At 35.7% G+C, this 15,257-nt stretch overlaps 1 pseudogene; it reads left to right on the top strand.

Moving 5' to 3' along the window:
• Nucleotides 1-3,341: 3,341 nt before the first annotated feature.
• LOC102879774 lies at nucleotides 3,342-3,690 on the top strand (annotated as a pseudogene).
• Nucleotides 3,691-15,257: the final 11,567 nt, after the last annotated feature.

Here is a 15,257-nt window from a genome sequence, read left to right on the forward strand (position 1 = left end):
AACATAATCTATTTTAAATTGTGTCATGCCTGAATAAATATTCGCAGAACATATAACCATCTATATGTCAAAGTTTCTCAAAATAATCTACATTTGTTAAGTTTTCCCTTTTATTATGTCAGCTGTGGGATCAACAAAAAATGCTGTGAACTCAGCAATTACTTTCATACAGAAAGTCACCTTTAGAGTGTGGGTGTATTCTAATCAATCTAACATACATACTCCAACTTTCTTGAACATGCAGAGATTCAATAGGATGCAAAACAGCCAACTGCTCTGATTTCAGGTGCCCAAAAGAAGCCACTGCAAACTTCATTAGCAGTTAAAAGCAATCTTTTTCATTTGCTTGAGTTTAAAAACTTCTCACAACACCTTCTGGTAAAATACAATTTGACCTGCAGATTCTGTAATGAAAATCCACAATTACATATCTCTGAAACTATTTTTTTATGTAATAAAAATATGTCCCAGAAATTCTGCCAATGATCTTTCATTGACTGAGCAAAAGACACTCCTTCAAATCCCTAGGGATTAAGTGTCCACCTATAACCCCATAGCAATTGAGCCTTGCCTGCACAGTGTGAAGCTTTCATAGAGTTTAGGAGCAGTGTGAAGTAGACATGGTACCCTCTAATTTTTAAATATTTACAGAGTATAATTGTAATGGCTTGCCAGTCAAAATTTAAGATAAATTATGTATTTAAACATTTGGCATATTTTTCTTATGGTCTTATTGTTAACTGATTTTTCTCAAACTATGTGTGCCTCAGTGATTTTATCCTTAATTAATCTTGGTTTTGTGAAGAATTTAGGTTTCATCTCCACAATTATTTTCTTCAACTATGAGCTTGTAAACTCTCTCCTCCAAAGTCGAGCTTATTCTTTCAAAATTCTATTTATTTTAAACAAAAACAAACAAACATAAAAGCTCACATTCTTGTTAGGAAGACAAATAAAAAAAATAATCACTAAGAGATGAATGTCACAGTAGAGGTAATATTCAAAGTATTATGAAACAAAGGAAAGGAAGGATCTAATTTTTAATGTAAGACAAAGATGGTTTAGGACTCTTCTTAGAAGAAGCAGCATTTGAGCTGATTGATAAATGGTAATTAGAGATTTTCCAGAGGAAAAAATGGAGACAGAAGCCACAATATATGTGAATGTATGAAAAAAATTAAAGAGAGGCAGGTATTTTGGCAAAGCAGAGAGTAGAGTGTATTAGGGAACAATCAATACGAAGACAGACAATCTTGAAATCTGGACCTGTTGAGGAATGCTATCCTTGAAAAATTGTCGTTCAATTCGCTTAGTCTCAGGGTAAACACTGAGAATCGAATGATAGTATCTTTTGTATCTGTTATTTATAGATAACAAATTAATCAGCCAGGACCCAGCATATTTATGAGTCAAGGGTTGAGAGTAGGGTTACACACAATATTGAAAACAAACATTGAGAGAGACTAAGGAGAGATTTTCACCCCTGAGTTTTCACTCAGTCATCATTAGCTGTACATTTCTATAAGGCACTCTGGTAGACCTGAAAGCCTGAACCAATGTGAGAAATACTGGTTTATATCCTGCTCTGTGCAATTATTTTATTCAGTTTTTTATTCTTTGTCTATAAATAAAATCTTATAACTTTTAATTTTATATAGCATCTCTCTACTACAATGTCTATGCCCCTTATATAGAACATAGATTTTTATTTTTATAGGTGATATAAATCCCAAGATACTTTTAATGAGAGAAGTTATGGCTCACCTTGAAAGTAATGTTTAAGGTAAATACAAAATAAGTTGAGGCAGAGATATTTACTAATTGGCCCCTGGTAATAATTTAAATGATAGAAAATTAGGGACTGAAATAAAAGGTATGGCATACAGAATGGAGAGAAAGGTACAGATTTTAGAGATATGTAGAGTTTCAGAGCTTGGCAACTAAATTGATGTAAAGGATGAAAGAGAAAATGATGAGTTCTGAAGACTTTATTTCCAATTATAGAGATTGGACAGCATCAAACCAAATTCATATCAAAAATAAGAAGCAAAGCTAGATTTAAAATAAAAATAAAATAAAGTAAAATACATTAATTTGAAAGCATGAGAGAGTACCAGGCAGCCAAGGCTTGAAGTGATCAAGGTCCCAGAGAAAAGGAAATGCCTCAAGGGGAAGTCAAGTACTCTCATTGCTTTCCCCGAGATGCATTTGCCATTCATAAAATGACTGGAGCCAAGAACCTCAAAAACAAAACATAAAGAAATAGAGAATCTAAACAGGGTGATTGGCACTCTCATAAATACTGGAGAAATATAAAGTTCAAGGCCTATCAATATGAAATAGAACTAGTAAACATCATAAACTTCCTATTGGGGCCCCATAAAGACCATGCAACAGAAGTAAATGTGAACTGGAAATAAATAAAACCTTATAGAATGAAATTCATATTTCATCAGTTTAATCTCAGACTGGATTATATAATATGCCTTTTACCAAAATACTTATCAAAAGCAAAATTATACTCTCTGAGAGAAAACATCATTCAGAATCTTTCCAATTATTTATATACAGCATCTGGCAGTCAATAAAATATTGCCATTCATACCAGAACACAGGACCAATCGATCAAAAAAACAAAAGGAAAACAGATAGCTAAAACAGATCTATAGGTTATAAAGATACTTGTTTTGTCAAACAAACTTTGAAATAATTGTAATTGCTATGTTAGACGTTTTCAGCAAAAATTGAGTCTATAAAATCAAATGCAAATTTAAAAAATTAGGAAACAAATATGGAAATAAAAATTGCAATAGATGATTTTAATAGCATATTAAACAAAACCAAAGAGAAGATTAGTAAGTTGGAAGTTATATCGGTAAAAAGAATATTCACAATGAAACAGAAAAATTGATAACAAACAAATAAATGAGGATAAGAGATACATAGAACATGGTGAAAGGTCTAACATATCTGTAACTTGAATCTCAGAAGAAGAGTAATAAAAGAACACAGCAGTAGTAATATTTGAAGAAATGATACTGAAAATTTTCCAGAAGTGATGAAAGACATTGAGCCACAGTCTCAAGAAGTTCTGAGTTCCAAGCTTAACAAATACAGAGAAATATTTATCAAAAGCAATCAAAATAAAATTACTTACAGCTGAGACAAATAGAAAAATCTTAAGAACAGTAATTAAACAAAGAGCTATCAAAATCATCAACAGGACTAAAGGCTGACTTCTCCACAGAAAATGCAGAAACCAGGATAATAGAATGATATCTTCAAAATGCCAATAAATAAATAAATAACTGTCAACCTAGAATTCCATACCCAAGAAAAATATCCTTCAAACACAAAGGCAAATAGAGGGTTCTTTACAAGGGTATTTGACACTAAGTTCCAACAAACCAGCAGCTGCAGTTGCCACAGCTCTGTCTTCAGCTTCCCAATGTTTCCCTTGGCCCAACATATCTGAAGTCGTCTCTGAGTTCAAAGCATTGAGCAAACAATGGCAAGACAGATCCACCAGAAACAGACACCTGATTTCCATGACAAATATGGCAATGCTGTTTGAGCTGGTGGAGCCACTTTCTGTGTTGCTACATGGACATATATAGTAATACAAATTGGAAAAGAATGGAACCTGTTCCCTGTTGGGGGAGAGTCACCTCAAAGGAATGGAGAGATTAGTAATCATCCCAGCTGGTGTCATACTGAACTGTTTCAAAACCAACTTATAAATGATGCCAAGTGAAGGTACTGTGTACCCATTAAAATATGGCATGATTAAAGAAATAAAGTACATTTAAAACCTTTAAAAAAATGCAAATAAAGCCATCTCATACCAGCTAAATCTAGGAGATCATTATTGGCAGACCTATGCTAAAAGAAATATATAGAGAGTTATTTGGGCATAAGGGAATGACCTCAGACAGAAACAAGGAGATGTAAAATGGAATAAGATGCAAAATAAAAATAAAAACAAGTAAATTTGTGAGTAAATACAAATAAATGGCTATTAATACAATACAAATGTATTGTGGAGTTTAAATTATACATAAAATTAAAACATGATAAAAATATCACAGAACACTGTGAGATTCTTGCATCGTATGATAATAAATAAAATTAATTTGTACTGGACTCTAATGATTCAAATATGAAAGTTGTAGTGTCTGGGGTAGCAAAGAAATAATACATAGGAGGGAAAAGTGAAACAATAAAAAATCACTTAACTAAAAGATAAGAAATGAGAGAAAAAAGAATACAGAACAAGTAGAAAAAATGGGAAACAAATAGGAAAATTTTGGATGTAAACACAAATATAGCAGTAATTACATTAAATGTAAATGGACTAAGCATTCGAATTAGAAGTCATAAGTTGTCAGATTGAATGTAAAAAAATAAAAATATACGTTGCTTAAAAAAGTATTTCCATATTAGGACACACATACTGAAAGCAAAAGGATAAAAGAAGATCCCATGAAAACATTAACAACAAATAAACAGTTATAACTATTCTAATGCCAGATGTACCTTTTAAGGCAAAAGTCTATAATAAAGGTAAACAAGGATATTTCATGAGGATAAAAGGTTCACCTCACCAGGAAGATAAAATAGTTCTAAATTAAAATATATAAAGCAAATCTGAAATTAAAAGGAGGGATCTATCAACACTAAAAGGAGAACTATACAAATCCACAACTCCATGGAAATTTTTAACACACATTTCCTATTAACGTATAGAATAATCAGACAAAAAAAAAAACAACAAAAAATTGGCATTGTCTTACATTTTTGCAAATCTCTTTAAAGCTTTGCATAATACAAAACAGCTAGATTCTCAGATCTACTTCTGCTTTCAATTTGACGTTTTATCACATATCGAGTATCTCTGGAAAACTTTACTGTTAAACAAATAAAAGTGAAAAAGGACCATCAAAATGGAATTTTGGAATCCTCTGGCTCATTGAACCATACCTTGAAAACTATTTTAAATATTTGATTTTTTATGCTATTATAAATAGAATTATCATCTAAAATTTTATTTTCTAATTATTTTCTGCTTGTATAAAGAAATAAAATTGATTTGTGCATATCGACTTTGTATTTGGTGAACTTGCTAAATTTACATAATAATTGTAATTATTTGTAATCATACAATAATATCAGCATGGAAAATGAGAGTTTTATTCCCTTGTTTCAAAATCTATTCACACTTTATTTTCTTTATTGCAAGATTGGGAACTGCAGCTCAACATCCTCAAGTTCTAGGAATGTTCTATTTCTTTGTCTGGGTGGCACGCACAAGTAACTTCATTTTGTGGTAATTTACCAAGCAGTAGACTCTGCAGTCACTGATTAAATTTGTTTCTACTAGCCAAAGAAAACTCAGTATTGAAAAAAATCAGTATAACATTTTCATGGTTCTATAGTTTTCATACTTCATTTGATTTTCCTTTGAGATTTTCCTAGCCAATCCACCTCTTAAGAGGTGGATTAAAGGGTTAAAATTTGGTCAATAAAATAATCATAGCTTCCAGAGAAAGCATTAGGCATGCTCATGAATTATTTAGCTTTATAATTTCAGCTTACTTTGCCTGCACACGTGTGCCAGAAAAAACACTCATTTAGGTAGATGCCAACTAGATTTCGTTTTTTAATTCCCACTTGAGAGTGCTGACTACTTCAGCAGGATTTGGATCAATTTACTTTCCCAAGTAATTGGAGTGGTCCTGCTGCCCAGTCCTTTAACCTGGTTTGGACAAGGTTAAAGCCAGAGGACAGTTAAGGTAACTGAAAGATTTCCTGTTAGTGCCCCAGGGCCCTTCCATTGTTCTCTCTTAATCCAATTTCCAGAATTGCTTCTGATGGCATAGGAGAAGTACCTGGATCCTCTCTGTTAAAATGGAGATTAGCAGGTTTTACACAGTTTCATCATTACCTAATTGAAAAAAATCACAGTGATAGCATAAGAATAGTAAGAATACATCAAAAAAAGAGGCATTCTGGAGATTGGAAAATATATTAATTTTTTAAATAATTTGAAATAGGAACTACTTCTAAATATATTTATTCAAAATTATCCTGGACACTTATAAAGGCTATTCTGTTTATGTGGCCCAAATTATCTGTGGTAACATTCATTCATTCATTCATTCATTCATTCATTCATTCATTTAATGCATACATGCCTGCCTGAAACATTACCTTGGACAATAAAGTTACTTAGAGAAGTTTTGATTGTAGAGGAAAATTTAGAAGTGACCTTCGGGGGCCCTTAACGTAAAGGAGGTGGTTGGAGGGGCAGCACGTAGCAGATCTGCCTGGCTGTCCTGAGGGAGTTTCTCTTTTCATACTGCTCATAGTTCTCTCCATTGTCTTTGTCTCAATTTCTCAGAAATATTAAGACGAAAGACGTCTTAACTTCCTCTCTGGAGAGAACGGTCTTTGTGAATTTTTAAAGGGTATTTCTTACGTGATACACTTAGTTTTCCCCTTTGATATAAAGTCCATCTTAAAAAAAAAAAATCTTCTAAGTCTGGTGAAGGTAAATAAGGAAGCTCTGTTGTTTATCCACAGTTAGTACCAGCAACTCCAGAAAAAATCTTGGCAGGGGAGATAATGGTAGAGAGGAGACGTCGAATTCTGGCAAATGGAACCTCCTTTCCCCTTTCCGCTCTCTGTCAGGAAACTCCGTCAGGAATTATGGCCGCTGACTACAACCAGGTGATGAGTGGCGTGAGGGACAGAAGGCAGCTCCTAATAAATCCGCCACACCAGACAGCCAGGCTGCTTTCCTCTCTGTTGCCAGTCCTCAAATCCTCTTTCCAAATTGTAAAGTGTCATTCAAATCTGGAACATCTAACTCCCTCTCTAGGGGTCCAACTGACACCTGGGATTAAGGTTAGATGCATCATGGATCCTCTTTATGTAAAGGTAAAATGACTTTTTGAACTGAAATAATGGATTTAAGGCACTGAGGCAGAACACAGCTCCATCCAAATCCCCAGTGACATATTTACAGAACCAGGTCTGGCTGGAAACAAGGTGAAAGAAACAGTAACTCTAATTGCAGCCAGCAAAATGAATACACTGATTGGCTGAATGCTGGCCAAGCTCTTACCATTAAAAATACCACAGCGTTGCTGCCAAAAGGGGTGTTGGGACAAATTGCCAGAGGTAACCGTTACATAAGCCAGAGCTAGCCCTGCCAATTAGCCAGAAACCATTGCTACATCTCTTCTGGCCACAATTATTTTGATAGGGCATTTGCTAGCTCTTTTGCTGTTTAACTATACCAGAAGAAATAAGTTCTGTGGGAGAAGAGAAATCACTTCTAGGCCAAGGCCGTTGGTAGGGTTTCTCCTCAAATTTGGTGAATCCACCCCATTGGTTGGTAGAAGTTTCAGTAAGATAGTAAGAGATTCTCAGAGAACTCAGGCGAATGACCTGTTTAAAATTACTGCAGCTTTTTCAGAGGACCAAGAGTAGAACAAGCAAAAGTGCCTTGGCTTGCAAAAAGAAAGGAAGGAAAGAAAGGCCCCCCGAATTACCTCATTTTTTAAATTAAAAGATGCTTACCTCTCATGATTGGCTTTGAGCTCAGCTGAGGTTCTCTAAGGACTATTCTCCACAAACAAAATAAAAGAAAGCACAGAGGGCAGATATCCAGGTAAATCAGACAAAGCCTTCCCTTTATCTCAAAGTCATGAAAAATGTGATGATGTATGGATGGAATTATCCAAGTAATAATTCCCATGCTCCTCTGTTACTGCTTGATCAGGCCACAAAAGTTATGGAGCCCTGACACCACCTCAGTACTACCTGTCCTCATTTGCTTTCTGATGCCCAGCTATAACAGTGTTCCTCTAAGAAGTCTTTCTATTTCCTCTTTTCCAGGATCGTCCCCTTCCTTATCCCACCCACACACCTGCACTCCACCCACACACCTACACTCACAATACTGTATCTACTACCATTCAACTTTCACCTAGCTAAATGCTCGTTCTAACATAGAAATTTGATCTTGCCACTCACCTGTATGCAATCCTTAGGACTACTCTTACCTTCACTGTTAAATCTGGGCTTTGATTCAGTGAACACTGTCTACAAGCCTTGTGTCTACTCATCTACCACAAGCTTCCGTCTAGAGACAGGATAATTTATAACAGTGGTTCTCATGCTGAGTAGCACATATTTGAAATCCTAACCCCCAGTGTGATGGTATTAGGAGGTGGGGCCTTTGGGAGGTGATGAGGTCTTGAGGGTGGGGCTCTCATGGATGGCAACAGTGCCCTTTATAAAAGAGATCCCAGAGACCTCTTTAACTCTCTTTCCACCATGTAAGGACTCAGCGATAAGTCAGAGTCTGCAACTAAGAAAAGGACCTTCACCAGAACCCAACCATGCTGGTACCCTGATCTCAGACTTCTAGCCTCTAGAACCGTGAGAAATAAATTTCTGTTATTTATATGCCACCATTTATATAACATATTTATGGAATATGTTATAGCAGCCCAAGCAGATTGAGACAGCCACCCTAGTATGCTTTTGAACATGCTTTTTCTTAGGTTAAAATGTATTATTTTACATCTTGGTTATTTATTTATTTATTTATTTTTGTCCTGCTTTTCTTGTAGGACATAAGTACCTTCTCCTGCAACCCTTTAGTAACCTCCCTTAGTTTCCCATGGCAACCTATGCATGCTTGCATCCTAATCCTTGATGTCTCTCTTTCCTCCCTAACCAGGTAAGAAAATCCTTCTGGGCAGGAAGCGTGCTTCATTTGTCTTTGCATCCATAGTGCCTACTAAGGAAGGAGAGCAGACGCATAAAAATACCAAGCTTGGATTTCATTCTTCAAGCTCTTTTTCGGACTCTGGACAGTCTTCTGCTTACAAAACTTCACAGGCTTCCTAATTTTAGAATGTAGTAAAGTGAATGAAGAAGAAAGACATCTGGAAGATAAGGTATCACAAGTCCTTCAAGACTTTTGGTAACAGGGCTGTTACTCTCTGTTGTTATTTGTAACTGGGTGACAGTCTCTTCATAGCTTTCATATTGAAACACTTAAAAATGAATTCTGAAGTATTTAATCAAGAATGTGACAGCTCATAAACAACTTGATTTCATGGCCTTTACTCAAACAGAGTTCACTTTTTAATGCATTTTGGCAAGCATGCTCCACAATGTTTGAGGCGGGAAGGACATTTAGATCATTATAAACTGGGACTTTGGTTTCCATTAACAGGAAACTCAGAACTCTTCCAAATAAAAAAGGGCTCCTGGACACAATGCAAGAAGGGCATTGTGAGAAGAGATCCAGAATTAGCAATAGGGATACAAACATGAAAGCAATTCTTTGCTGGAAAGACATTTGAAAATCCTGAGATCCGCAGGCCAGGGCCTGCCACTGAAATTGGCAAAGAAAGAAGAAAGAACTGACTTTCATTTTGGCTTTTGCCATATAGGTTTGCTTTGTGATTCTTGTCCAAAGTCTCTAAATGAGATGCTTGGTGTGTACTCCAGAGTTCCTGACTTCTGATGTTAGCATGGAAGACATAACACACTCTTTTTCCTTTCTTTCCAGTGGAAAGAGTTTTAGAAAATAAGCTGCTTTGAACAATAGGTCGAAAATAAAGGTTTTTTTTTTTTTCCCCCCATAGGTGATGACCTGATCATTCTTGCTTAGGAAAACCACAGGGACATATAAAGGCAAAGCATGAAGTACAAAAAAGTAAAAAAAGAGCAAGATTTTTCCTTTCCTTTCCTTTCCTTTTGTCATCTTTGGAATTCTAAGAATTCTCTTGAGCAAATTTTTACACTTTTTATTACATTGAGCTTTATATATTAAGGAGGCCATATTTTCAGGAACAAAGATAGCAAGACAAATGGACTATTTTCTAAAGTAGGGGTCTCCAACCCCCGGGGCTGTGGACTGGTACCGATCCCTGGCCTATTAGGACCTGGGCTGCACAGCAGGTGATGAGTAGGGAGAAAGTGAGCGAAGCTTCATCTGTATGTGCAGCCACTCCCCATACTAGCATCACCACCTCAGCTCCACCTCGGATCATCAGGCATTGGGTTCTCATAGGAGCACCCGTCCCTGGTACAAAAAGGTTGAGACTACTGTGAAGAACTTCTATTGCAGACATAGTGTTTCAGAATTGCCTAGATCTCAAGACAGGTAGAGAAGTAATTAAGAGACCCGGGGTGAGTGCATAGTAAATATTTTGCAGAGAATCTACATGATGCAAAATTTTTAATCAAGTTAATCATTTGTCTCTACTTTTTCTTGAACATAATGACATTAGGTTGAATCATATAAAACTGTTATTTCTACAACTCAGAACCTGTCAGACATTAGCGATTACATTTAGTTCACTCAAATAGTAAACTGATTTCAAAGTGCAGAAGAAACATGGGGCACCTGAGATAATTGAGGTTCCTTTGATTTCATCTTTAAATTTCAATCCTTTTCTTAACAGTTTAAAAAATACACAGTGTTAACATAGAGTGGTTCTTATGTGTGCAGCACTGTGTTAATGACTCCGTAGGAAGTTTCATTTAACACATACTATTCTATTAGGTATTATGGTTACCCCCAAATTACAGATAAGAAAACTGAGGCTTATAAAAGTTAAATAAATTATCCATAGGCACAAAACTGTAAGTGTCAGATAGAAAACTGAGTTCTGACTGACACCCAGGTCCTGCTTCAAACCCTACATAGAGTTTGAGAGTTCTTTGGGCTCTCTCCAAGGGCTTATTTAATGAGAGGCACTAAGAAATTACAGCAAATATAAGGAAATGAAATAAACTTTCCATAATTTGAGTGGGAGAAATATTTTGATAGGTTGCATGTTTTAAGGCAAAGGTGGTGGGGAAAGGTGAAACCCCCGAGAGTTGTGTGTGTTCCTGTGGTGGTCATCATTTGGTCACTCATGCAGTGTGATGGTACCAGGACAGGATGTGCTGGCCGCCATGGCTATTGGTTCATGTGGTTTGAAGTGAGTGTGGCATCACTGGGTCATAGCCCTCCTCTCTCACGTTTCCTCAAGTTTCTCCAAATGCATCCCTCAATCCCATGATTCATCAAAGGCTTTTGGAGTGTGACAAATGGGCTTTTCAATCCCTTGCTCAGTGTGGTACAGTTCACTACTTTGTGCTCTTTTTATACTGCAGGCTCTCCAAGTAGTTGGTTCAATCAAACGGATACTTTATGCAAATCCTTCAATGCAAAAGGAAAGGCACAGTTTGGAAGGGGGCACGTTTAGTGATTGAATAACTGAAAGCATATTGTGGCAAAAGATCCAAAAGTATTAAAACATCCCCAAACATTTCTCCGCCAATTTTATTTTTCCACTGTTTGTAAGCCACTAACTCTGCTTCTCAGTTGCATGAGGGCTTAAGCAAATTTACAACTGAAAAAATGACAATTGCTTCACAGAGCACAAGCATCCAGACTTCTAACAGGGGATTGCATGCATAAGGACAGCTTGTCTCCAAAATCATCTATTATGGACAATCCTCAGAACTTCTGATGTTAATTAGCTAAACAAGCTCCTCTCAGAGCCGACTCAATCAATTTGACTTAGTTACTTGTTTCCTTGTTTCTTTGTTGGTATACAGTTTGGATCATGGTGACTTAAGAAGATGACTGAGTTATATAAATATACTTTATCAGAGAAAAAAATAATACTATAAAATAGAAACACCATTTTCTGTGCCCTGGGACTTGAAGTATTCAATTTTTTGTATATGGTAAGCTTCAACTCCTACATCTCATTTGATTCTTACTACTATATACTTAACAAATATAATAACCATATACAAGCACCAACCAATCAGAACAGGCTTTGTAATAACTGGTCTCTGTTTACCTCTTTGTATCATCTGAATATGAGCCTTGATATTTGAAGTTGTCTTAATGTTGAGTAAGAAAGGGATAAATCCTGTAAGCAAGAGAACTTTAGAATTTTTTCATCTATTATTAACTTGTAGGGATTTGATAGATAACTTCAAAACAAAATGGACTGACTGCCTAGACAGCTGCACACAATTCTTCTTTTGTTCCTTCTTTTGTTCAAATTCTGGATTTGCAAAGAAATCATTGTATAACGTTGTGTGCATAGAACCATGTATACTCTATTTAAGGGATTTAAAATGGTAATTATTTCCATACTTTGTTTTCATTTTCTGCATTGATTTTAGATCTCAGTCCCTGTGATTCCACAGAAGAAATGAGCTCAGGCAGTGGTCCCCAACATTTTTGTCACTAGAGACTGGTGCTCCTATGAGAATCTAATAATGCCCAGCAATCTGAGGTGGAGCTGAGGCGGTGATGCTGTGCTAGGGAGCAGCTGCAAATACAGTGAAGCTTCGCTCGCTAGTCTACTGCTCACACCCTGCTGTGAGGCCCGGTTCCCAATAGGCCACGGACTAGTACCAGTCTGCAGCTCAGGGTTTGGGGACCCCTGAGCTAAGGGATCCTTAAAGAAATAAAAAATATTTGGACTGAACCACAGTGCTAGGCTGCAAGCAACTTTTCTTCATAATTAATCTTTTAGAATGAGATGCTCTATCTTTAGATATTTATATGATAGCTACTTATACTATTTATTCCTCTTGAATACAGTAAGGAAAAAAAAGATTTAATAGTAGCTCTTACCCAGCACAACTCCTCCTCATTTTGTGACAGTCTTTACATCATAGTCAGCAGAGAAGGCTCTAAGACTTCTCAGCCTCTGAAATCGCAAAACTTTCCCTCCAGTATATATGAAAGAGACTAGCATACTGAGTAAGCAGGCCAAGGTGCTCCTCCCTTTGCCTTTACCTAAATGTGTATCGAAGGGAAACCAATTTATCTCTGGGGACAGGATAAACCAACAGCTTTCTCATTTTCTTTTTCTTCCTCATTCACATACCTGGCCCAATCCAGGTAGGATGTGAGAATGCTAACCACTGGACTGGTGGAAATAATCCCCATCAACTCGAAGGGAAAGGCAGCCCGGTGGTGGGCAATGCTTCTCCAACATTTCCAGAAAATGTTCTCAGGCAGAGGAGAACAAACTGCTACCCTGGAGGTCCAGGGTTGTCACATTGCTATGTGGCATTTTACAAGCTGGGAAGGTTTTCAATGTTCCACATTTTATCATTAAGAATGGCATTGATTGTTATTTCTTTCTTTCTACTCCAAAATATGTCTGAATACAAAATGTTTCATATTACTTACCATGGAATGAAGTTGACTTACCGTGGAATCAAATTAGTGACCATGCATTCAAATTCCAAGAAGATTTACCATGTTTTTCCTATGGGACCATGTGTCTTCTGGCATGGCAGTTTGAGAATCTCGATGTAGATGCATGAGTAGTGAACCTAGAGAATGAGGCCAGGATTCTAACCCTGCCTCTGTCAATAACATACTCTTTCTTTAATCTTGATAATTTTGTTTAGTATTTATTTGCTCCCTTTTGTTACTTAAGAGTAAACAATCAGCACCAATGATTGATTGGTGAATTTGAGCTTCAAAATTTCTATTATTCTCTGCCTTTTGCATTTAAAGGTGGTTAATAATCAAGACAAAAATGTTTAGCAAACTTATGTATGTATTTATTCTTTCACCTGGGAATGCCATTTCAAAAACACAGTACAGCATTATCTGTAATAGCACAAGACTAGAAACAACACAAAAGTTCATCACCAAGTCACTGGTTGAATAAATAATTTTGCTGTCCATATGATGGAGTAGTATAAAGCTTTATTGTAAATAAAGCATGAGAAGTGTCTATATGTAATGCAGTGAATAGATCACAACAATACATAATGTAAAAAAATAAAATGGAGAAAAAATGTGCAGAGTATGGTTCATGTAAGAAAGGAATGAATATAAATGTATGAATATATGCATATTCATACCTTTAAATGGAAGGATAAACTAAAAAGTGTTATTAAAATAACATCTATAGGGGGAGAGAGGATGGAGTGTGGAAGAACAGGGACAGAGATAGACTTCTTTGAATATACTTTGCTTTGTAAGTCTGATTTTGGAACTTTTATATAATTTTAACACAAAATTAAATTTTAAAAAAAAACAATGCCTAAAAATCAAAAGAAAAATGAAACAAATACACTTAAGTGTTTATCAAGCTTTTAACATAACTACATGGAAGGAATTATTTCAATCAACTTTATGATAGAGTAAATTGTTAAAATGTTATGAACAAGATATATCATAAGACAAAAAGAATTACAGGAAACAAAATAATAAATCTTAAAATATTTTCAGTAACCACATTGTTGGAGATAGTATTGTTATTGATCTTATTGTTATTCTAAGATCGTTGCACTTAAATTGTGTGATAAGTTACAAATTGTGGGATAAATGAGTAATTATGTTGATTCATTAGGAATTGAGATTTTCTATGCAAGAGAAAAAAGAAACAGATGAAAGATAAAGTTAAGTAAAAACATTGTAGTCAAGAATTTAAATGGAAATTATCAGTTCAAACTTATAAAAAGGTTATCTTTGAAAAGATAACCATAAAAGTACCCAGCCATATTCACTGAATAGGTCTAGAAACAAGAGCTCATCCTACAGCTGTGTGTACCCATATGGCCAACATTCTTTAAATCCCTCTTAAAGCAAACAGGGCTGCTTCAAGTCAAGGTTGATTCTAGGCCTGGGACCAGAAATGTTCAAGACAATCTTGGAATATCTTGTCAAGGTGGCACTCAAAGGCTTCAGTGTTCTCACAAAATCAGGAGCAGTAGTGGGTTGGACCCAGGACCTATAGGCTAATTACACTGATTGTTAAATATCCAATTTTTTCTGACCCTATTCTTAAAATATTTATAACTTGAAATAAATTGGCCATTTATTTGGGAGAGGAGAACAAACTGCCCCCAAATTGGCAAATACTACATATTATGGCCTTTTTGTTTTTTTAGAGCGTCTTTGCCAGCACAGCACTATATTGGCATTCACTCAAGAAGGCTATGATGGACAAACATAGAATCTTTTGAGCATTGATAAGAATAATAACGGCAATAAAGTGAAATGTATCATATATAATTAAATATCTGTGTTCATAATGGTATCCTCCACACTCACTAAAAAAAAATAAATATATTTCTTTGGTCACCTTCGAAGCACATGAGGTAATCAAACTTATTTTGAAAACTGGTAAAGGAGACAGGACCAAGCATTTATCTTGTCTTTCTATACAAAATATACAGTGTAAACACACAGT

The sequence above is a fragment of the Pteropus alecto genome, unplaced genomic scaffold (genome assembly GCF_000325575.1).
Source record: "Pteropus alecto unplaced genomic scaffold, ASM32557v1 scaffold5, whole genome shotgun sequence".
Classification (NCBI taxonomy): Eukaryota; Metazoa; Chordata; class Mammalia; order Chiroptera; family Pteropodidae; genus Pteropus; species Pteropus alecto.